A 25,136-nucleotide genomic window follows, 5' to 3' on the forward strand; every position below is an offset into this window, starting at 1 on the left:
TCTAAGTGCTATGGACAACTTTTTTATTTGAGATGATATCGTCACGAAATTTTGCATGAATAACGGCATAATCTCCGAATAAATTGTTGAGTTCGGACCACTGTAGCCTATAGCTGCCATACAAAGTGATCGACCAAAATCATTTTCTTATATGGAAAAGTTTTTTATTTGAAAAGATATCTTCACGAAATTTGATTAAGGTTATTGCTATAGGCAACGGTACAATTACCCAAGAAATTGTTCAGATCGGGCCACTATAGCATATAGCTGCTATACAAAGTGATTGATCAAAATCATTTTCTTATATAGAAAACTCTTTTATTTGAGAAGATATGTTCACGAAATTTTCCACGAATAATTCCCCAAAGCAACGGTCTAATCTCCGAACAAATTCTTTGGATCGGATCACTATATAATATAGCTGCCATACAAAGTGAACGATCAAAATCAACTCTTTGTATGGCAAGTTTTTTTATTTGACATGATATGATCACGAGATTCTGTACAGACTATTATCTAAGATCAATAAATTGTTCAGATCGGATGACTATGGCATATAGCTGTCATACAAACTGAACGATTAAAACCAAGTCCTTGTATGGAAAATTTTTTATTTGGCGATATATCTTTCCGAAATTCGAGAGAAATCATATTCCAATACGGATGCAACCCTACAAATTGCGAAAAAATCGTTCAGATACAAACTAAACTATAGAATTCAAGTTAAAGGAGAAGGGTATTCTATTTCTATATACTCACAAACAAGTGAATATTTATACACATACCTCGCCCCCCCTCCCACCCCAACAAACATACATAAACATTAATTGTGTCGACATAGTACATTTAGATAGCAAATGATAAATGAAAGCACGCAAAACAATTGTCCTTGTCTACTTTGGCATTGGTTTTCCGTAAACACACAAACAAAGTCACATAAATAGCGTGCAAGACAGCTGCTGTGAGCCGCCTAAAGTAGTGAAATCTACTTAGTCATACCACCCATTCGTCGTCTCCGTTGCTTGGCATTGTCTGATGAAGTGTCAAAATCGATGTCGCACACTGCGCAGCTTTATTTTGGAATTCCGTAGGTTTTGTTATCTGCCTATACATAATAACGACTTTAATACACACGCAGATAGGAGAACAGCAATTTAGCTGTTAAGCGCCTGTGTGTATACTATACTTTAAGTTACATGCTTTTCGTGTTGCTTTTGTAGTCATATTTTTCATTTGAAGTTCAGAAAATCACTTCTGCTTAATCGAGTGCGAAATTTGAAATTGTGTAGCAAATTATCGCTGGCGTCAAATAAAGTTATATTTTACAGCATATGGCGTACTTTTAGGCGCACAAGCACTTTATTAAAGAGAACAAATTTTGAAGTGATTTTCAATTTTTTTTTTTGTTAAATTTGAATTAATAGCTGATATTATTGTTTCTAGATATTATAATAGAAAAAAATCAAATCAATTCGTGGAAAATTGTTTCTTAAGAGAATAATGCGGATCTTTTCAAAGACAAAGAAAGTCAGACGAACTATTATGAGTCTAAAAAATTAAGTTAAAAGGGCTTAGGAAAAATATAATTGGAGTTTTGGGATAAGAAAGACTATTACTACGATTTATAGAAGATAATGTTCGTGCAGTTACCTACGATCGAAAAAAATGGAGGAGTTTTTAAAAAAATAATTCGAGTTATATATAAAATTTTGATCATTTTTTCCTGCAGAAATCCTTTTTTTATCAGGTCTAAAAAAATAAGGCAATACCTCTGGTTACCCACCACTGCGTCGAATACTCTCAGAGCTGGAGTGTTTTCATACATTCAGACGACATAACCTACCCAGCGTAGCCGCTGTCTCTTAATTCGCTGAACTATGTCAATGGCATCGTATAACTCATACCGCTCATCGTTCCATCGAATGCGATGTTCGCCGTGCTAAACGCGTAAAGCGCCATAAATCTTCCACAGAACCTTTCTCGAGAACTCGTAAAGTCGACTCATCAGATGTTATAAACGTTCATGCCTCTTCACTTTATAGTAGAACGGGAATGATGAGTGACTTGTAGAGTTTGGTCTTTGTTCATCGAGAGAGAACTTCACTTTTCAATTGTCAATTCAGTTCGAGGTAGAATCTACTTGTAAGAGTTATTCTGTGTTAGATTTCTGACATTGTTTTTGGTCTTAATGCTGGTTCCAAGATAGACGAAATTATTTACGACTTCGAAGTTATGACTGTCAACAGTGATGTGGGAGCCAAGTCGCGAGTGCAACTACCAGATCCATTTACTTTCTTTCCTTAGCCAGTCTCGGTTTAGTTCTTCAGCTCGAATTATTTTCTCCAAGAGCAGATTGAAGAAGTCGCACAAAAAGGGGTCGCCTTGTCTGAAACCTCGTTTGGTATCCAACGATTCGGAGTGGTGCTTCCCGATCCTAACGGAGCTTTTGGTATTGCTCAACGTCATCGCGGCATAAAGGCAGCTCCTTTTCCTGCTGTCAAAAGCAGCTTTGAAGTTGACGAAGAGGTGCGTATCGATATCGGATCAGTTTGGTGTAAAACAGTTATACCAGCGGATTATTCAAAATCAAATGCTTTTATGGAGAGTTTTGTATTTGTGAAGAGTCTCATCGCTTGAGTCCAACCAAAGTTGATGTTTTTTCTGGTGTTTAATATTTCACTATTTAGGCAAATTCGCTTCACAAATATAGTTTTTTTTTTTTTTTTTGTATTTTCTTGAGGTCAACTGCATCGATAGAAATGGAATGGCAATGAGTTGAAATAAACTTTCGCCACTTTCGTTACAACTCCCGTCAATCATAACCAAAAATTAACGGTAGACGCGCCACTTGCAGACATATTAGCCAATTTATCAAGCCCACGTGCCCAAAACCGGTATTAACGGTATAGCAGGCAAACAAAGCCAAAGTGCAGTTACGTGCAACCAACAGACAAATAGACTTTAGAAACCTTGTATACACTCACACATACAGGTGCAAACATTTATATACTACAGACATGCATTGGGTGTGAAAAGCACGAGCCAGTCTCCTGCTATGCATACATGTACATATGTGCCAATGTGTATATACATATGTTTGTATAATACATACATATTTATGTCTGCAACAGCCGCCTATTTGTCTGGCGGCAAGACATTCACTTCAGGCACATGCAGACACACATGTGGCAGAGTAGGCGCACATACAAATGCATGTGTCTGGCCACTTTGCAACGTTTGCGAAAAAAGCAACAACAACAACACAAAGTGCTGTGACGCGCTTTTTTAATTTTCTCTCATTTTTTTCTTCTTTCCACTTAATTGCAATTGCAAATTTTTGCTGTATTTTCACTTGGCATATGTTTGTATGTGTGTGTGTGTATATATATATTTATTTACTAGCGCAAGCACGCATTGAATGCAAAAAACATGCAACAACAAAAGATGTTTATTGTAAACGCACGACCCAACCGACACACTGTGCCACATTTGGCGGCACAAAGCTAGCGACAAATTGCAGTAACAGTCAAGCTACAAATAACCGACGCGCATGCATATATATATACATATATATAAAGTATATACATGCATTTAGTGCCTGCGCGGTTATGGAAAACATGCGTTGTGTGTTGTTGTAGGCGCTTTGAGTGCAGCTTTTGATGTCGCAGCGCATTTGTTGCACCTCGCCGCAACTTAAATATTTACAAAGCGCTTGTAAAAGTGCAGTTACGCTTATGCTTGTTGATGCATGTGTGTCAACACGCATTAAACGCACCAATAATGCTTAAATTAAGCTGCAGAAATTTAATTAACTTGCAAAGTCAGCATTTAATCGCTTTGTACTTGGGTGTGTGTGAGTGCGAGCGTGCTGAAGAGCGCATAATGTATTCAGTTATGGAAATGTTAGCGTCAGTGATGGCAATGGTGTGACATTCACTTTATTTATTGCGGCTTTATGTACTTGCTACATTTATTGTATAGTATATTTTCATATGCTGAAATGCGTGAGTACGAAGAGCTTGGCCAGCTGGCCGACAGGGGTAATGCTCGAAAATTCTACGAAAAGATGTGGCAACTTATAGAAGGTTTCAAGCCCGGAGCATACTCTTGCAGAACTCTCAAAGGTGATTTACTGACTGATGGCCAGAGCATATTAAAGTTATGAAGGAACGCCAGTTCCAGCCTGTTGAATGCCAGTGAAAGCATATCACAGGGAGATGGTGAACCCGATTTGCTAATCGATGACGATGGAGCGGACATTCCGTTGTCTGACCATGTCGAAGTTTGAATAGCAATTACCGTCTAAAGAACAACAAAACGGGAGGGCCGATGGATTGCCGGCCGAGCTATTCAAATAATGCGGCGAAGAATTGATCAGGAGAATAGGTCAGATTCTCTGCAGAATATGGTCGGACGAAAGCATGCCCGACGATTGAAATTTAAGAATTCGGGCAGAGCACAATTCACAAAAAGGAGACTCCACGGAAGGGACCTCTCCGAGATGTACGACACCAAACGAAATTTCAGCCAAGGTGACCCTTTATCGAGCGACTTCTTCAATCTATTGCTGCAGAAAATTATTCGAGCTGAATCGAGAAGCCACAATCTTTTATAAGAGGGTACAGCTGCTGGTGTACACCGATAATATTGATATTATGGGCCTCAACATCCGCTTTGTTGATTCTGCTTACTCCAGAATGAATAAGGGGCGAAGCAAATGAGTCTGTTGGTGAACGAGAACAAGACGAAATATTTCCTGTCAGCAACCAAACAGTCGTCGTACTCGCGACTTGGCTCCCACGTCACTGTTGACAGTCATAACTTCGAAGTGCTAGATTATTTCGCCTATCTTAACACCAACAACAATGGCAGTTTGGAAATCCAACGGAATAACTCCCAGGTGCTACTTCGGGCTGAGTAGACAATAGAGACGTGAAGTCCTCTCTCGGCAAACAAAAACCAAACACTATAAGCCACTCATTATTCCCGTCCGGCTATATGGTGCAGAGGCATAGACGATGACAACATCTGATGAGTCGACGTTACGAGTTATCGAGAGAAAGGTTCTGCGGAAGATTTATGGTCCTTTATTCCTCATTGCATATTTCAGAGAATTAAGAGACAGCGGCAACGCTGAATAGGTCATGTCGTCCGAACGGATGAAAACACTCCAGCTCTGAGAGTATTCGATGGAGTACTCACCGAGCGAAGCAGAGGAACAGGAAGATCTACACTCCGTTGAAAATACCAGGAGGAAAAAGACCTGGCTACACATGGAATCTCCAATTGACGTCAAACAGCGCAGAGAAAGAATGTTTGGCACGACGTTATAGCCGAGTTTTTGCTATAACCGCTCTCGTTCCCAACCCTCACTTATACTTTTCTATATTTGTTCTTCCATTTAAGCATTACTAATTTCAGCATTACTGTGCGAAGCCCTACTAAGATAAGATTGCATCGCATATCAAAAGAACAACAAAATACACAGAATTAAATTTGTTGCCAATAAGTGCGCCAAAGCGGAAACACGAGCAGGTACTCGCATATTAGCCGGCAACAGGTATAAAGCCGGACAAGTCAGCGAAATACAACAAAACCACCTTTAACACTCCGCCAGCAACACCCACTTCGGCTGCTCCACCATAAATTAGCACAAAAGGTTTGCAAGCACTATCCACATATAACGGAAATGGGGGCAGCGACGGTTGTGCTCCTCCATGCCTGACTGGGTGTCGGCTTGTTGATATTTCTGCAGGTCTACAGGCCTGTCGCCCAACTAACTTTAGTATAGACAAGTTCGCCAGCAAGTGCTGAGTGGCCATTAATTGGGCTTGGGTGTGCTTGTACATATGTTTGTATTTATATGTATATGTTTTTTTGCTTTTCTTTATTTTGCATATGCCCATTTTACATACTGCCAACATATAAGTACATACATATGCATATATACTTGTATGTATGTATTTAATATTATATATTTATAAGTACTCGCCACATTATTCATTGTCTTTACTAGTGTCGCTCGGCTGGCTTTTAACGCAACGGTTTAGTGTAAGTAAACACACGTAAAGCAAATTAAAACGAGTCAAAATAGAATTGGCAGTCAGCAAAAGCAGTTATTAGACCAGCATTTTTCAACGATTTAACACGCTTTTGTTTTCACTCGACTATTTTGCTTAGTTTTCGCTTTCTGACAACTTACTGTATGTTTATATTATTGGCATGCTGTTGGAGTTGTTGTGCACATGTGCGAATAGTTGTTGGTGGCAGAACTAAAATATTCATCGTGGCTGTGCTGGCTGCGGCGCCTACGCTTGGGGCATACAAAATGTGGTTGCTGGCCAACAACGTCACGGCGCGGCGTCACGACTGTTAAGCACAGCAATGAAAATTGTAAATTGCTGTTGTTGTTATTTTAGTTGTTTTGCTGCTGGTTCGCGGTGTATTGAACTCGTTGACTTACAAATTTGGTTAACAGTAGCAGTGAAATGATTAGAGGACAGCCTGGTGAGCGAGAAGCGCGACTTAAATAGCTAACGGACGAGTAGTGGACGAACAATTAGGCTAAAATATAATTGGTAAAGTAAAGACATAAATAAATAGAATAAGAAGTAGTTCAAATTATAAATTTCGGCTCGAATTGGAAAACCGTGTTTTGTTGTATGTTAAGATCGAACAATATAATAAAAAAACCAGAAGTCATAAAAAACTTAAACTTCTGCTGCAGCGTTGCTTTACTGATACGTTTTTATAGTAGAATATGCTATAAAAGGAACTTCATCTTTGTTACGATCGTTCAGTTTGTGTGGCAGCTATAAGTTATAGTTGTCCGATCTCAGTAAATGTCTCGAAGATTGCATGAAATGGATGGTTCAGTTTGAAGGGCAGTTATATGCTATAGTGATTCGATATCAACAGTCCCAAAACATGGGTAGCTTCTTAGAGATAAAAAGACATTTGTAAAATTTCAGACCGATATTTCGAAAATTGAAGAACTAGTTCCCATACATACTATATATGTATACTTGCGAACTTGGTTAGATCGACTCAGCTCCTCATGGTGATTACATATACATAGGTATATACGTTATAGGGTCTCTGATGTTTCCTTCTGTGTGTTACAAAGTTCGTGGCAAACTTAATGTACAAGGTGCGTTGCAAAGTAAACAAGACTTTAAGAAAAAAAACCGAACAAATGGTTTTTTCGGCAAAATCAATTAAATTTATTCAAAGTAGTCGCCTTCTGCTTCAATACAGCTTTTTACATGATCCAAAAGCAGGTCGAACGAGTGTTTTAGCTTGTTAGCCGGTATGGCTGCAAGTAAGGCGGTGCAATCCTTTTGAATGACCTCTACGTCTGCATAACGCTTTCCTTTCATGGGCAAATGCATTTTTCCGAAAAGGAAGAAGTCACACGGTGCCATGTCAGGTGAATACGGGGAGTGGTCATTAGTTAAAATGTAATTTTTGGTCAAATAATCGGTCACAAGCGTCGATCGATGAGAGCAATTTTTGTTCGTCAGTCAATTTGTGCGAAACAAACCGTGCACACACCTTTCGTAAGCCCAAATGTTCTTTCAAAATGCGATAAATCTATGTTTTGGAGATGTTCAATTCCATTTCCATGAATTTCAATTTTTATTTCGGCTGATTTTTGTTGAATTCACGCACAGTTTCGATGGAATTTCCGGTCACGGAATGGCGTCACCTGTATGTTCTCTATGCGAGGTATGAAAAACTTCAATTGGTAATGACGGACTTAAGAACCGATTTTTGTAAAGATGGATAACTAGCTCCATCAGAAAAAGAAGGTCTCGCCAAAATATGTGAAGCCTAAAGTATTCTCCATCACGAATAAAAAGAAGTGTGTATTTCTTATCAAATTAGCAATTTCTACATTCTCTTCTCGGATCAAAAGCAAAAATAATATTTTTTAAGTCATTCATTATAACCATCCTGTTATTCAAGAAACAAAAAAGGGAAGGGAATAAAAAATAAACTGGCTTAAGTGACCGGCCTTTCAGCGTTGGCAACGATGAATATCCCGTTCCCACGACAGTAGGGTGTATGTAACCGGAAGGGAAGTGGATTTTTTATTCAGCCAATGACTGCCAATTTTGCATAATTTTGCCGCTATGACAAAAGCAGCAACAACAACATGAATATCATGTCGGTTCCATTTGTTCAAGACCAAGTATCTAAACACTAGGGATTCTAGTGTCGGTTTTATTAACATATTGGGGTGATATTGTTGTGCTTCTTTCGTTCAACTATATTCCTTCTATAACTTTGAATGGTGCTTCAGAGTAAACTCGGATTCTGATTATGTTGACCTGACTGTGTTGGAACGGAATTTTATACTACTAGAAGAAATGGTGCAGAGGCATGAACGATGACAACATCTCATGCGTCGGCGTTACGAGTTTTCAAGAGAACGGTTCTGTGGAAGATTCAACGAAGTAAAAGACAACGGTTACGGTGGCTTTGTCATGGAAAATATCAAGGGGAGATATATGGATATGATTGGTTCGGAAGTTTCAGTACCAACAGATGTTCGTGGGAGGGTTTTAAGCTCTCCTAAGGGAAATATTGATAATAGATATTTTGTTATCAAATGTTAGAAAATGGTTTACAATTTATCAAGCACATTTTAAAAGAATATTTGTTTGTAGAAATTAAAAAAAATATATTTGGATTTATAGCTTAAAAATATTAAATTTCTTTTTTTATTAAATTTGACTTTCAGACACTATAATATAAAATATAGTATAAATTACGGCATTCTAGATAATTCTTACTTTTACTGCCCTAATAAAAAATCTCTTATAATCTAGAACTTTTGATTAATTCCACTTAATGCGGAATGTAAATGTATGTAATTATCGCTCATTTAATTATTTTAAAACAAATATAATTTCATTTTGAATAACACCATAATAATCCTTATCTCTTCAGTCAACAAGTCATTGTTGCTGCACTCGCGCACTAAGTAACTCGCTCATCTACAACAACGGTATCTCATGAATGGATGAATGGCACATAATTACATTGCAACTAACAATAACAACAATGTGAGCAACTAGTTTAACAAGCAGCCCTTCCTCACAAAACACAAAAATGCGAGCCTTTCATTCTGCATGGAGACCTCCAAGCATTTATCCGCTTGACCTATTTCATTGTTAGTGGGCCCTCTGTATTGCATTATTCCGCCGCATTTCACTCTCTCCACTCGTGTTGTTTCGTTTGTAAGCCAAGTGCGTATTTGTTCGGATAGTGAATAAAATTATGTATGGTATGTACCGTTGCGTTCCAAATGCATTTGACGCATGCGAGTGCACTTCGCTGGATGGCAAAGCACTCGGCTAAAAGCAGGACAATTGCATGTCGCATACTACACGCCGCATGTGGCACAAGCAAATAGGTCAACAGTGCATTTACGCCGAGTTGTAAAGTTTATTTTCTTTTTATTTTCATAGTCTCATTTCTCTTTGGACTTTTTACTGCTTGGAAATAAACAAAATTTGCGAAAGTTAAAAAAGATAATGTCAAATAAAAGATGGAGAGCAAATATGTGAATGTTTCAAAATATAGTTTTTGAGTACGTAAATATGTATGTACAGTTATGTGTGTGATGAGTAAGTATGAGTTTGGAAAACATTCCTGCGACTTCCGTTAAATTAAATTATTGGTATTTTTATGCAGTTTTATATGCCAGTGTCTGTAGCAGTGCTGCTCAAACTTTAAGCGAATAGAATTCTTTCCACCCACCACAACATCTTTGTGGTTGATTGACAATAAACATCACTAGTGTGATGAAAAAGTTTCCATATAAGAATTGGATTTAGTTTGTAAGACAGCTATATGCTACAGTGGTCCCCTATTGGCAGTTCCGACGAATGACCATCTTCTTCGGAAAAAAAGTCGTGAGCAAAATTTCAGCTCAGTTTTCCGATAACTAACAGATTATGATGCTCTGGTGTGGTGGACTGCTATCAACGAAATTTCATACAGGAAATCCCCGGAACAGGTACAGCGACTCGCTCTTCTCTACATAACGGGGGGGGCTAAGAACCACGCCATCGGCGGCATTAGAAAGGTTACTCAGCATACCATCAATAGGCATTAGTGAAAGGCATAGCTCTATAAGCCAGGAAATGGTGAATAATGTAGACCACATACCCACACGCTTTATTTGGGAGCGAAGAATCCAAGTCACACTAAAAGAGGGTTAATGGCGCAGAAGCATGCGACACAACAGTGGAACTTATAAATCCGGCGACCCCTCAAGCTTACGGAATACTGCATTATCTTTCAGGCGAAAGTCCTTGCCGAGATTGCTAAGAACGCAGGAAACAACATAAAAAGGATAAATATGTATATACGTATTTCGGAAACGAACTCCTGTTGAGGTAGCCAGTTGTCGAAAAGCGAAAACTGGGTTGTAGGACACAACGGAGTGCTGAGAAACGAAACTCTTAATAAGATTATCAAGAGTGCCATCCAGTTACGGATATACGAAAATCACTAAAAAAATATACAACGGAGTTTCCGAAAGGGGCTGACAGACGGATCAAGGCTTGATGGAATACCTTAAGTGCATACAGGATCGGCAAGATCATGTACAAGAACCGCTTCGGTAAATTCGTTAGCTTCTCACTGTTAGCCTCTTTATAGGTTAAAACCTACTGGCATCACATGAGAGCTGGTTGGGCATAAGTTAATATGAGAGACGCTGGCACTCCTAAAATGCCTGTGTTCAGCACTACCTAGAACTCATAGACGCCCTGGATGCCCACCACCGCCACTTCAAATTAAATTTACCTTCAATATTGACACGTGATCTTAAATTAAATGGGAAATTTACTCATTTTTCAACTGTAAACTTGGCTCGTAATAAAAAATTTCCATTTTTATTTCCCCCATTCTCATTATTTAGCACACTTGGAGGCGCCTGAAATGGGGTTTTAAGACCCCAAGCTGCAGCGTAAGTGAACGAAGACATTAACTGAGATTTTACGATCGAAGAATGCACTTTTTATGGGCGCATATCAAGAGAAGCGTCAAGCATTAGCGTTGCACGTGCCTTGTGGTAATGAAAGTGGTGCAATATCCAGTTTAAAGGGAGGCACTAAAAAAACGCATGCGTCGCTTTACATATATCCCTTCTCGTATGTGGGTATTATTATCGCGCAAACATAAAATTGTGCTCAAACATAGTTTTCCCCATACACATAGCTGTGCAACATTGTGCCACTAAACAGTCGCTTGATATTAGCAACAATAAAACTTTTGTGGCAGCAACCGGAAGTGCAAGTCGCTGCAAGGACGTTGCAAATGCGCTCTCGAGGACGTTGGATTTTGTTTTTTTACTGTTTTGATGCTGTTCTGTTGTTGGCGAATTTGTTAAGTGGTATTGGTGCTTGAGAATACAATGGAAATGCAAAATGTGGCATGACATCACGCAACACTGGCAACAGAGAATATTTTACGGGTGTTTATGCATGCGCTCAGCCAAAAACGAAATGAAAAATGTGTTGACACAAATTCGCAGTATTGCTTTTTAAATGGTAATAAAGCTTATTGTTATATGTGAACTTGGTCGACAAAATATTTGAATGATCGAAATGAATTTGAAATCTGATAAATCAGAGAAAGGATATGTCGTACCTCGATAATTGATCTTTTCTTTTCTTTTGGAGCTTTTAATCTAAGCACACGATATTTTTACCCCAGGTGAGCTAACGACCAGATATAATCCTTTCTGCTTAAATTTCATATGAATGTGCTGATATACTTTTTATTTACAACGTGGTAGGGTCTTGAAATATTCAAAATTCTTTGAAAAAATTAATATGCTGTCCCAATAACAACAAATTTTTAACTACGTTCATTAGACCACTTATTACTTGTAGTATTTCCGTAATATCGAATAAAAAGATATTGAGATTTGCCGCTCTACCCTCCCTTAGAATAAAATGACCTTTTTTTTATGCGCGTGGCCACAGCGAAATTGCAAACAACTTCAAGTCTGATGAGTTTGCTAAGGAGAAGTTCCACTGGCTTCTTGCGGTTCACTACTGGACGGTTAAGCCTCAGGCGAGTTCAGCAAGGGCTGATGAGACACTAGCAAGGTACGACGGAGAGTTACCGGATGCCAGTTGAATAAGCTTCTTGGATAGGATGAGAAAGAATAAATCAAAACTGCCTTCTGAAATATCCTACCAGATTAAGACTAAAGCACTTGCGATTTCATATTTTTGGACATCCAGCAGAAATAGAAATATGGTATCTCAATAGTATAGTCTATTTTAATGTTTTTAGGGTCTCTCGGGTGTATATTACAAACATTTTCGACACAAGAACAGACAATTATCATATAAAGATGTTCCCTGAAGTCCAAAGGAATGTATTCAGAAGTCTCTTCCCAGCCATCTTGAGGAATCAGGTGGTTGATACAACCTAACGTAACCTGTACCATACCATAAGTCTCGTCGTATCAGATATTTGTTCGAGCTCATTAAAAGCTATTATGTTTTAGCGTTAGGAAATGTCTTCAAGCTGCTTTCATATACGTATAAGGAGGGGTAATGGAGAAGGACTTTCCGAGATTGAGAGTCCACTATCGAATTCATATACACTGTAAGTGTAGATGAAAAATTTCTCAACTTATCACCAAATTTCTTTTGTCCTCTTATTGTAAAAAAGAACCGCTCATAGAAGGAATATTTAATCAAAATCTTCTTAACTTCTGCCGTGATGTCCATATTTATGTGGATTCGGTATTACAGTATCGGTCACAATTAACTCTTAACTTTTTCGTCTCTATGAACGAATGCGCAGACTAACAACAATTAGTTTGCAAACTCGACTTTAAGTAAGAGGTCGCAAAAAGGACCCTATATTGAAGAAACGCATAATTATTGGTGATGAGACATACATAGGATTATGAGTAAACGAAACTATCCAACAATCTTGCGAGGGTTCTTCAAAAATTAGCAGAAACCAAAGAAAAAAAAAAATACAAAATTTGCTGAAGGCACTGAAAACCATCACAGCCGAAGATTATAACAAGTCTATGAAAATTGGATTAAGTGGTGACATGCTTGGCTCAGGAGCCAATTTCGAAGGCGATTGTATAGATTTGTATTAAACTAATAAGTGAAAATGCAGTTTTTTCATCGGCTCAGGTTGAGAAATCCAACAAAAATGTTGAACGATAATTTTATACCTATTATTTAATGAATTAAAATTAATAATTAAAAAATGTAAAATTTTGGTTAAAACAATACGATGTATATGTATATCAATAAAGTATTCAAAAGTAAATCTTTCACTTTGAGGTTTACAGAAGTATAAGAATCTCTATTTACCGCTATCAAAACAGCAAAACTATAGTTTACTTCAATTGAAATATGCTACCATTCAGGAAGGTTTCGAAACTCACTACTTAATATGCGGTCTTCTCAATTTCATTGGGTAAACAGACAGTCGGTGGAATCGTGCGATCGTTTGTCAAATGTGATCCCCATCAAATCACGTACATATGTCAGTACAGAGGTTACATATCTACAAACATGACAATAAGTGTCAACATGCGGTCGGATTGCAACATAAATATTACACAAACAACAATAACAGAATCATAAACATTAAAGGGTGTATCAGTAAACAGTTTCTTGCGAAAATCACGCAAGTAACAGAAGCTACGAAGTAAGTCAAAAATAAATTGCAATGAGATAATAATAGCGAATGTAACTAGCTGGGTGAGCTCCCACAAGACCTAATTAAGAAATTATAGCAATTTGTATGCTTAATACAAGCTAAGCCACTCGAGCAGCTAGCATGGCTCCATGAAACCAAGTTGGCTAGTCTCTCCATATCACATATATTGGTTGCTACATTTGTACGCATCTAATTTGCGGGTCAAAGATTTTGTTAATTCCATTTAAAAACACATAATTTTCATTAAGTTCTCTCGAAACTGTTGCAAGCAAGCGAGTTAGTATGTGCGTATGTGTAGACGAGCGCTTTGAATTAGCCTAGCCACTCGCTTGCGTTCGTTTCGCCCGCTTCCTCTCAGTGATTTGATATTTTAATTGATGTCAAGCGGACAAAATATCATTGTCACTGCCACATCAACGCCTCTCTTTGTTGAGCAACTCATCATTTCGGAGGGTGGCAACTATTTTAGTTGCTGGTGTCACTGGCGAGCGTGTGTAAAAGCAGCAATAAAGAAGCAAAAACACCGCTAGACAAACATTAAAATTTTGTTCATGATTAGCAACAATAGCAACAACAGTTTTAGTGTGCAATGATGACGTGAGCATTTTGCAAAATTTTGAAGGTCTTTTGGGCAAAAACACAAAACACTTTGACTACTGGTGTGCGAAATTTGGCTATGAGGAAATGAAGGGTAAGAGAGAGAATGCATTGAGAAGACAATTATAAGTTATGGCCTTGCCTCTCGTTGCTGCGTAATTGAGAAGCTTCTCTGTCATCAGTTTATTATCGTTTGAAGACAATATTGAATCGAAGACTAATGTATAAGAAAATATTATATTTCGACTGCCTAAGCCTTAAAAATTTATTACTTTTTAAGACTACTGTCTATAATATTTGGTTTTTTTCATAAAAATACTCTTTTATTTATAATACCCACTTTAGTACGAAAAACTTAATATTTCAGTAGTGAACAGGTTATGAGTCAGGTACCGAACTTCATCATACAACTTGTATTCATTTTCATCAACGATTCACATACAACTTTCCTCGCTTTGCTTAATAAGTTTTACCTTAATAACGAAGCGAAGAAAACAGAGGGTAAGTTAGATCGTACGCTTTGCTTTCCATGCTCCTCTCTAATATAAATGGCGAATGTTGTTTGGAGTAAAAATAAGAGGGCTGCACAACAATTTGCTTCGCTTTGCTGTACCGCACCTCGATGTGAATAAAAGCTACTGTCACCTAAAATGCAAAAGACCGTATCATCAAAAAAAAAAATAAAAAAATAAAAAAAAATAAAAAAAAAAATCGAAATTGGCTCTCAATATAATAACCAATATATAATTATTTTATAACCAAAACCGTTTTAATTTGCGTGTTTTATATTATAACTTATTTCCTTCGCCTTTGAACTTATGATAAGCGATGCTACGTTATTTTGTATTTCAGATGACGATACATTGAACTTATCACTCGAAGTGTCTGCAGCCAATTGAAGCTAAAGTTCTATATGAATCCCTTATCCTTCGGCCCTGCTGTTATTTAAGCACCTGCAACAAGTTCAAAACTTCAAATTGAAACGGGCCGCCAGTTTTTGAATCAATTATCCGATCTGTTTGAGTTCAGTATTACCAAACGTTTACAGAATTTGAAAGGCTTATATATGAAACTGTTGATCCAAGTACCGATATTTTTTTCAAATGTCACTTTTTTTAACACATCGCGCGGGAGACGACATGTTATTTTTGTTCAGTGTTCTTTGGCATTTCATTATGGAAAGACATAAAAGTCGTTCAAATTTATAATGAAAAAGTCACGTTCTGAAAAAAATGTATTTCAAGCGCTTCGCTCAACTTATGGTCAACATTATCGGCATACTATTCGCAACACCAACACCCATCTTTATGCCCAGTATTCATTATTGGATAATATTCGACCGAAAAGACACTGAACGTGTTCCCGTCCACCCAGTGAAGAAAATAAAGCAGCCGTAGCTGAGGGTGCACACGAAGACCGTGAATAGTCGACTTTACTTCGATCTTGACAATCTGACGTTGTCGCACCAAATTTTGTTCAGCGATGAGGCCAATTTCCTGCTCAAAGAGCATGTAAACAAGCCGCATTTGGGTCGAAGAGCAACCTGAAGAAGTTCAAGAGCTAACATTTCATCCAGAAAAAACAACGGTTTGGCGACCGTTATTGCGCTATGATAACCGACTATTTGATGCTTGTAATTGAAGCTCGTGATCTCGGCGACATATGGTTTCAAAAGACGCTGTCACTTCCCACACATCTAATCAATCAATGGATTTATTGAGAGAAGACTTAAGTAAGCAGATAATTTCATATTTTGGGCCGATCGATTGGCCACCAAAATCATGTTGACTTATCACAAGCTCACCTTTCGACTTTTTCCTGTGGGGATGTGCAAAGTCTAAAGTCTATGGAGCAAAACATCATGCGTGTCATTCGAAATGCTCGACCGAGTCATCGAAATTTGTACTCAACGGACTCAAATGTTAGCCGCGGCCAACATTTGAAAGAGATAATCTTAAAAAAATAAATGCCAAAGAATGTTCTTTCGAATGATAATAAAAATCCTACATTAAATTTGAAGTTTTTTTCTTAACAAAAGTAGCAAATCTAACATTCATCGTCGGTTTGTAGATGTAATAGAATTCTCTGAATTTTAGTTCTCGATATTTTGTAAAATAGCGTTCGTATTCGCAGTAATTATGATTTTCTCCCAAATATCAAGGGTTTTGCTAATTTAAATAAATAGGATGTTTTCCTCAAAATCTGCTTCGTAGGAACCACCATTTATACCAAGATTTCTTTTGCAAATCGCTTGTTGACTGCTAGGGACTCCGTAACTAACTTCTAGGAGGACTTTCATGAAAAGAACCTGGTCTTGTGCAGTATTCTATGCGAAATTTTATGAAGATACATTTCGAAATAAAAAAGTGTCCCAAATAAATACTTGCATTGGATCGATGAGTTTGTATGCCAGCTATATGCTATGGTTAATCGATATCGGCGGAACGTTTGAAATATTTCAAATCAATATCTCAAAAACTGAGGACTAGATCGCATATAAACAAACGGATCGATGAACGTACATGGTTAAAGCGACTCAATTTATCACGCTGATCATTTGATGAGATTCTAAAACATCTTCGACGATTCCTTCTGGCTATAACAAAATTAATAAACTGCATTCATGGCATAAAAAGGTTCCTTTATATTGAAATATGTATGAAAACAAAGGAAGGACAGAAAAGAGAAGTCAAGCGCCTATCGAAATTTTCTTTCAGACTGTGAAACTTTGTGCACTATTTAATAACTTTAAAAATTAAACTTTTTCAATTTCAAATACTTGCTCAACCCCTTTTTCTTACGTTCAAAACGTACTCAATAAATTTCACACTCTTTCTTCTCTTTAAATTTTGAAATAAATAAGGTTCAGATTATATTTAAACGGCCAAAAGCAAACGCAACACATTTTTATGACGTTGGAACTGTATAAGCACATTAATATGATGAATAGCAGTTATTTAAACTTTTGAAACGCGCAGGACTGAAAATAAGTGTGAGTGATGGCTTGTTGCCTGGGCGATACACACTTCTCACTGGTATTTCCGGAAAAGCTGCATGAAATTTTTTTCAGAATTTTTTGGACGACAACATTTGTCAAGCAATATAAAAGTGTTAACAACGAAGGAGAGAAGTTTTATATATGTATATAGCTTACACCATTGCTAGTCTCTATGTATATTCAATTCAGTGGGTTCACTAAGCCAACAAATGGACATTTTATTGATTTTCTGGCAATCAATATGCCTAACCAAAAAATATACATACTTAATCGCATATATAGTAAAATAACACACATAACTTGTAAATTGCATGTTTCGCTTAACAGACACATTTATTTATTTGTCTTCCACAGAGTTTGGAAAAACCAATCAAATTGAATCGGTGGTCAATTTGACACGACAATTTGGTCAGCGGCATGAATGCCTAATGACACCACAAGCACATTTCCATGTAAAGGAGCATAAGTTCACAAATGACACACAACAAAAAATGAGTTTGGACAAGGGATAATAGTTTGTGGGTACATATGACGTAATAAAAAAGTTCCCCTTCGAGGAGTTCATTCAACTTGTCATGCAATTTTGACTGGAATTAAATTTTTTATGACTGCATGCAACATCAAACTGGCAACTATGTTATAGCTCCTTTTTAGTGTAGTGCCACATATATACATTTGAATAATTTATAAACAAAGGAGTCTATATTTGTGGCAAGACAGTGGCGTAGGCACAATTTAACTATTAATCAATATTTTTTGGTTTAACTTATAAGGATTCAGAACTATAATTAAACTTCGCAGAAACTGTTACAGAATGCGCTTGGTTTTACCACGAAAGCAAGGAAAGACAATGATCATCACTACAAATACAACTTTTGTTTCTACTAAGACTTCTGACATCTATATAGTCTTATAGGGGCTTAGAAGCCCCAAAATGGACAAGAAATTACTTTGGATGTAGATTTAAAGGACATATTGAGTCATATTTATGTATGTATTTCATTGAAACACTTTTAATTTCCTTAAATTCACAATGAGTTTAAAAGTTAGTTGCTTTACTCTTACTTGCTCTAAAGGGGCTGTGTTCCGACTCGTTGCGCATATTGGAAAAGGCTTACGGCGATTTAGTTTTATCAAGAACACAAGCCTAAGAGTGGTACAAAGCCTTCAAGGCCCGGCAGTAGATCGTTGAAAACATGGACGACATTCGACTTTATCAACTGATGAAAATATTAAAAAAGTGAAGGATGTGGTGCTTGCAAATAATCAGGAAAAGGTTAGAGTTTCCGTTCGTATGATTTTTATGGATATTTTGGGTATTAAACGCGTTCTTGCTCGACTCGTCCCGATAAAGCTGAATTTTTTTCTACTTGATCATGCGAATTCCGATCCCACATTCATGGAGAGCGTTATAACTGCCGATGAGATATGGGTTTATGAGTTCGCGATGCAAACAAGTCAACAGTCATCGAAATGGATGGAAGAAAATTAGCCGAAACCAAAAAAATCCACCCCAAAGGCACTCAAATCAGATTTCACCTTAGAAAATAATTAGAACTTTGAAAAATCCTTTTGTAGAAATATCTTTGAATGCAAAATTTTGAAAATATAAAAAAATCCTAGGTATAAGTCGGCTTTAGATTTATATAGATATTTCTTCAGTAAAGTGAAGAAAAGAATTGTCTTAAATTCATCTTATGTTAAGCTACCAACACCTTATAACACCATACTTATCATAAATTGCAATATATATAATATAAACACCATAAATACTCCTCAGCTTAAACTTCTATAACGCCACTGGTTATTATTGCGTTTTTATGCGACACATTAGCAAATGCTACAACATGTTAAGTTCCACATACAAAAATATAGTTTCCTGCACTGAATACAATACATTGGAGCACGTTTCATGACATCATCTCACAAAAAAAAAAGCATAATGCAGTGCAGTAAACACCAACAGAACTCCATGTTTTTCAACACTTTTTTGTGGCAATTCGAAACATAGCGCGTCGGGATAATTACACTACATTGAAGCAACGAAAAAATTAACGAATAAATAAGTACACAAGTGTGTAATTACATTGTGGCGATTAAGTCAGCCTAAGAAGCTCATTTGAGAAAATAGTTTGCATGTCTTTCCACACCCACCCTCTTTGGAACTTTTTTTTCTAAGTAAATATAAAATATATACAAATCAAACAGCGTATAAACCAACTTCGTCTGAAAATAACTGTGAATTATGTTACCAAGCACTGCCAGCCAAATAACTAGCTTCTAGTTTTAGGCTAATACTCATCCGTGACGACCGCACTGGCATCGCCACCCGCAACCACATCCTGTTTCCGCTTATTCGCTCGCTTTGCTTTCTTTCATTTCTGTCGCATATTATTTGTGCGACATTATTGCTTGAGCTTCATGACAAGTAATTTTATTTGTTTTGCCTTCAAAAAAACGCATTCAACGACCGCCCACTTCGTCCTTTATCCGCTCACTAGCATGCGTGGTTTCGGTGGCGCGCCTGCCGAAATATGCCGCCGTCGTCTGACGCGTATTTGATATGCGACATGTTCTGTTTCTATTTGCCGTCACCTTCAAACATTCATTTTTACAGTTACTCACTCCCAAGCGATTCACACGAAACCAACGAGTTGAATAGCGCACTTGCTGCCTTGTATACTCTCACCTGTCGCTCTGCGATGAAGGGTTGCTCGAATATACTAGATGGCTCGAGTGATCGCATTTACGAGTACCTACTCGTATCTTCTACACTGAGTTGTAGTTTTTTTAAGGTTGGTTGCACATGATAAAGGCAATTAAGCGCCTGCTTTTGTAATTTGTATAGTTTAGGCTGAACGTCCACCCTTTCTGTTGGTTCGGACGCCTTATTGTAATTGTTTTTAAATGGTTAAACACATTTGATACTTGAAGTGATGAAGAGAGGCGAGAGTATGGGTGTAAACGCGTATTCATTACGAAAACTTGGAAGTCTTAAATAGGCTTAGAACTTAAATGGTTTCGTTCAATGTGCTATAATAACGGCTTTGTACCGTTAGTGGACTTTTACAGTGAATTAAGTTAGCAGTGAAGTTGTAGGATATACTTTTAGTAAATAGTTGTCAGATAAATTACATACAGATTAAAGAAGCAAGGCTTTTGAAAAGCATGAACTTTAAGATCATTTAACTTCGCACTCATATTACAGGCCCATTTTTTGACGATGGACTTAGAATTACTAATTAATTATTTTTCAAACTTCTAAACATGTAGAAACTCAGCCATTGATAGGTCTTTTAATACACCATTCACGACGGAACATAGTCAACTTCTTGGCAAACTATTTCAGCTTCAAAACAAAAAACAAAATTATTTAATATGTAACGGGTGTTCCAAGCACAGGCATTTTTTTCAATAGCCTTTTTTCACAGATCACGCGTGAGTCGTGTCAAGCTGTCATGTTATTTTTTTTTCAGTATTGTTTTTCATTACATTATGGAAAGACTTACGCCTGAAAACATTCACAAATCGTTCAACTTTATTCTAAAATTCACGTTCTGGAAAGAATGTGTTTTGCGCACTTCGCTCGACTTATGGTCAACATAATCGGCCTACTGAGCGTTCTATTCGCAACACCATCACCCATCTTGAGACCAAGCACTCATTATTGGATAATAGTCGACCGAATAGATCACGCTCAGTTCGCAGTGAAGAAAATATAGAAGCAGTACCTGAGAGTGTACACAAAGACCATAGCGAGTCGTTTCGATGCTGTTCCCAGCAACTAAGACTGATGTATGGAACAACTTGACGCATTTAGATCGTGATTTAAATTGATAGCGTACAAAATACAGCCTGTGCAAGAACTGAAGCCGCTCGACGTTCCTAAGCGACATCGCTTTGCTCTATGGGCTTTTGAAACGTTCTAAGAAGAGCATACGTTTTCGAGCCAAATTCTGTTCAGCGCTGAGGCACATTTCCGGCTCGATGGGTATGCAAATATGTAAAGTTGTCGCATTTGGGACGAAGTGCAACCTGAAGAAATTCAAGAGCTGTCATTTCATCCAGAAAAATAACGGCTTGGTGTGGTTTATGGGCCGGTGAATCATCGGTCCATATTTTTTAAAAAATGATGCCGGTGAAAACGTAACCTTCAATGGCGACCGTTATCGTGCCATGATAATCGACTACTTGATGCATGAAATCAAAGCTCGTGGTCTCAGCGAAATTTGCTTCCACAAGACATGGCTACTTTCCACACATCGCATCAATCAACGTATTTATACAGAAAATGAAAGAAATAAAATATTTTGTAATCTTGAAATCTGGCAACCCCAAAAAATATACTTATATATTTGTTAAACTTATTTCTTTAATTTTTTCCAATTTCATTGAGTTATACAGTTCATAAGCAATAAAAAATGTTACCAAAAATAATCAAACTTCAACTGTTAATATCTCTTAAACGGTTGGGTTTACGAAGAATTCGTATTAGACCTTTTTTGTAGAGCATTCAAATTCCTACAAAATCTAAGGAACAGAATATTTTTCTGAAGTGGTTGAAAGCGAGATATAAATTTTTCTATACGATAATAAGCAAAAAATAGAAAACTGTAAGTAGGAAGACCTTCTCGCTACAATTATGAACTCATACTTATAGAGGCTTCCTTAGAGATTAGAACCTATTTTTCATTGTACCAAACGAAAAAACAAACTTTTTTTTTTGAATCACCCTAATGTATATATGTATATGTGTATATTATGCAATATTAAATATATTATGACAAATCTTCACTGATTCGATTGAAAAAGAATTTGCGGTTACCGCTTTTCTCAAGAAGAATGATGATTCATTAATGTCGCCAAACAGATCTTTTGTAATTGTTTTCCACATTAAAATTCTTGAAGATGAAGATGAGATATACACCAAAGGTCATAAAATGGTTACATAAAAAAGTACTAAAAATAATTAATAAATTTTACAACAGATAAATGCTTTATAATTTCAAATAAACAAATTTTCAAAAAGATCAAAGCCCGACCAGAAAATTCGGAGAATTTTTACTCTATGCATAAAAAAAGTTTCAATATAAATTTATGCGACAGTAAAAAGACAACTTTATTTCGTAACTTTTTTCATAAAACCGGATTTTGACTGGGAAATTCTGTCTATTAATTCATGTATATTCACTTATTAGCATGCTAGCATAGATAAATATGTATGTGCATATGTACATTTATGCCCGCGATAGCGGTAAGCACGTAGCTTCATATACATGCATACAAATAGCTCGTTAACGAACTAATAACGCAAAGTTCTGCGTTCGCAACAAAATAAAGGCAATAACAAATACAAAGTCTGCCGGCCGGAGCATGTCGATACTTACAGAACAGACATATATATACACATGTATGAAGAAGTATGTTAGTTTCTTCATACATGTGTATATGTCGTACATAAATATGTACAGGTACATATTTGTTAATGTCCAATAAACATTTAGCTCGGAGTTCGACACTCAATCTACATAAGCTTCGTTATAGAGGAAAGGAAAAAAAAATGTTTGTATTAAAATAATACTTTGAGTAGAAAATCCTAATTTATAGTATAATATTGAAACTAGGTATTCCTATTATGCAAAAAAAAAAACAATTAACAGAGCTGCCACATGTTTCAAAAGAATTTTTTCTTCAATTTACGAAGTTTTTTTCTAAGCACGCTATCAAAGAATTTAAATAAATGGAATAAAATATTGAATAGCATGGAATATATAGTAAGAATTTGTATTCAAAATATATTTTCTTAACGGCTTTCTGATAATAAGAACAATGTTAAACGCTTTTTTCATGAAGTTGAGCCAAAACCTATGAAAAAATGCTTTGAAAACTGCAACTTTTTTTTATTTTTATGAACATGTGAAACACCCGAAAACATGCATAAATTGACAATAAAGTCTACAAAAAACTGCTGGATGTGCGGAGTAAGCTCCATAATATTTATGAATGTAAGATCACAAAGTAATGTTTAATATACTTTTTCGCCGATAGCACGAGCCGAGTATTACATATATCTGCGTACATACACACATATTTCAATATGAATACCACCGCATCACTCAATAATTCTATAAATTTGAGATGAATATTAAAATTAAATAATAATGATTCCATTGAGTTAAAATTTTTAAACCTTTATATGTAGTAAGGTCATAACCCCACACCTTACTAAATATGTATAAAGAAATGGGTAAAATATCTCAGCAAAGATCATTGACCTTAGTGTGGGTTATTGACCTGTCAAAACAAAAAAAGGGGTCAATGACCATAGGACGGGTTGTCGACTTCGCTAAATGTAAACAAAAAGTTTAATCTTAGCACTTATTTATAAATATTAATTTTTTTTAATTTCAAGCAGATTTGGAGCTGTACTGGTCTATACAGCTACCTTTTTTCTACCATCAATACATTATTTGGTAAATTTTAAGCATTTGTAAGTATTGGCACACTCTGTGAACAAAGTTGAAAATATGATTCCAGAGGGAGAATTCTGAATTGTGCTATGAAATGGCGATCATTGCTGTAGATATATCGCCAGCGACCCTGAATATTGCCAAATTTTCGACGTGTGAATTATAAAACATGTTATCAGCGTACTGAGAATTGCATACAGCACTTTCAACCATACAGACATATTTTTCATATTCATACACAAATATATTTCCATAATTCAGTTTTTATAATAACTGAGATAGCAGAGCACGTTGGTTGTTTTACTGATTGCCTGAATCGCTGATGATATTCGTAATTTGCATAAATTCGTGATCATGCAGATGATTCGCAAAATTGTGCGCAACGTTCGTGGAATTATTAAGAAGTATGAAAATCAAATATGAATAAACTATACTATTATATATTATATCCGGCCGATAGCCCATGATGCTAGTGCTGCGTATTTTCTTAAGTTTGTATAATAATTGTATTATTATGTAAGCTTTTATAAAATAAAAAAAAAATAAAATATATTATATCCGTCGATAGTATACTATATACCTTTATATGTGTATATATGTAGTTATTGATACCCTTCATGAAATAATTGGAGAGCGGAAAGTTGTATACACCAATGTTTTTTGGTAAAAATAGTAAATATTTTAACTTAGCTTATTTAAAAAAATATATAAATGTTTAGTTTTTATTTTGATAACTCAACCATAATTGCAACCTAATTGTTTAATTAAATTTGGTCACCCTGGACAGCTTACAGCACTTCTGAGACCCAAATACATATATATAATACATGCAATCTGTATGCAAGTATAAGCAACACAATCGAGAAGTGATCAGCGATCGCAAAACGCGCTTATTACACTCACGAGATCAAAGTGATAAAAAAGTGTTGAAAAAGAAATAAATCCAGAAGAAATAAATTCCAGCAAAAGAAGCAAAAAGTTAATTGCAATTCACTTCTATCGGGCATTGAGGCCAAGAACGAGTACGCGCAGTGGCTCGTGCACTGAATCACACACGTATATACATATCTATATAATATACATATACTATACCTCAACTATACTCAAGCTGCTGGAAAACTACTTGCGACCGTAACTAAGCGAGTATTTCCTGTGCAAAATAATTGCTTTGCGATCAAGCGAATAATTAGCCAATACCAAATGACCTTGGCGAGTGCCCGTTGGGCTGTTAAAAGCGCAGAACAATGGAGTGAATATCAGCATTAGTCAAAGCATTTGGGTTGCGCATGCGCTGGGCGTCTTTTCAATGCATTCGTTACGATCAAGGCTGCAGAGACGCAGCGTGCTGA

The 25,136-nt window shown here is 36.5% G+C and overlaps 1 protein-coding gene across 1 annotated transcript in view; it reads right to left on the reverse strand.

Annotated features, from left to right (window-relative positions):
• The window catches only part of LOC108973852 (kelch-like protein 17), a 59,311-nt gene that overhangs the window by 25,853 nt on the left and 8,322 nt on the right, over positions 1-25,136 (reverse strand). The gene's annotated exons all lie outside the window — the stretch shown is intronic.

This window comes from Bactrocera latifrons, unplaced genomic scaffold, assembly GCF_001853355.1.
Source record: "Bactrocera latifrons isolate USDA-ARS-PBARC rearing strain unplaced genomic scaffold, ASM185335v1 scaffold_504, whole genome shotgun sequence".
NCBI classification, from domain to species: domain Eukaryota; kingdom Metazoa; phylum Arthropoda; class Insecta; order Diptera; family Tephritidae; genus Bactrocera; species Bactrocera latifrons.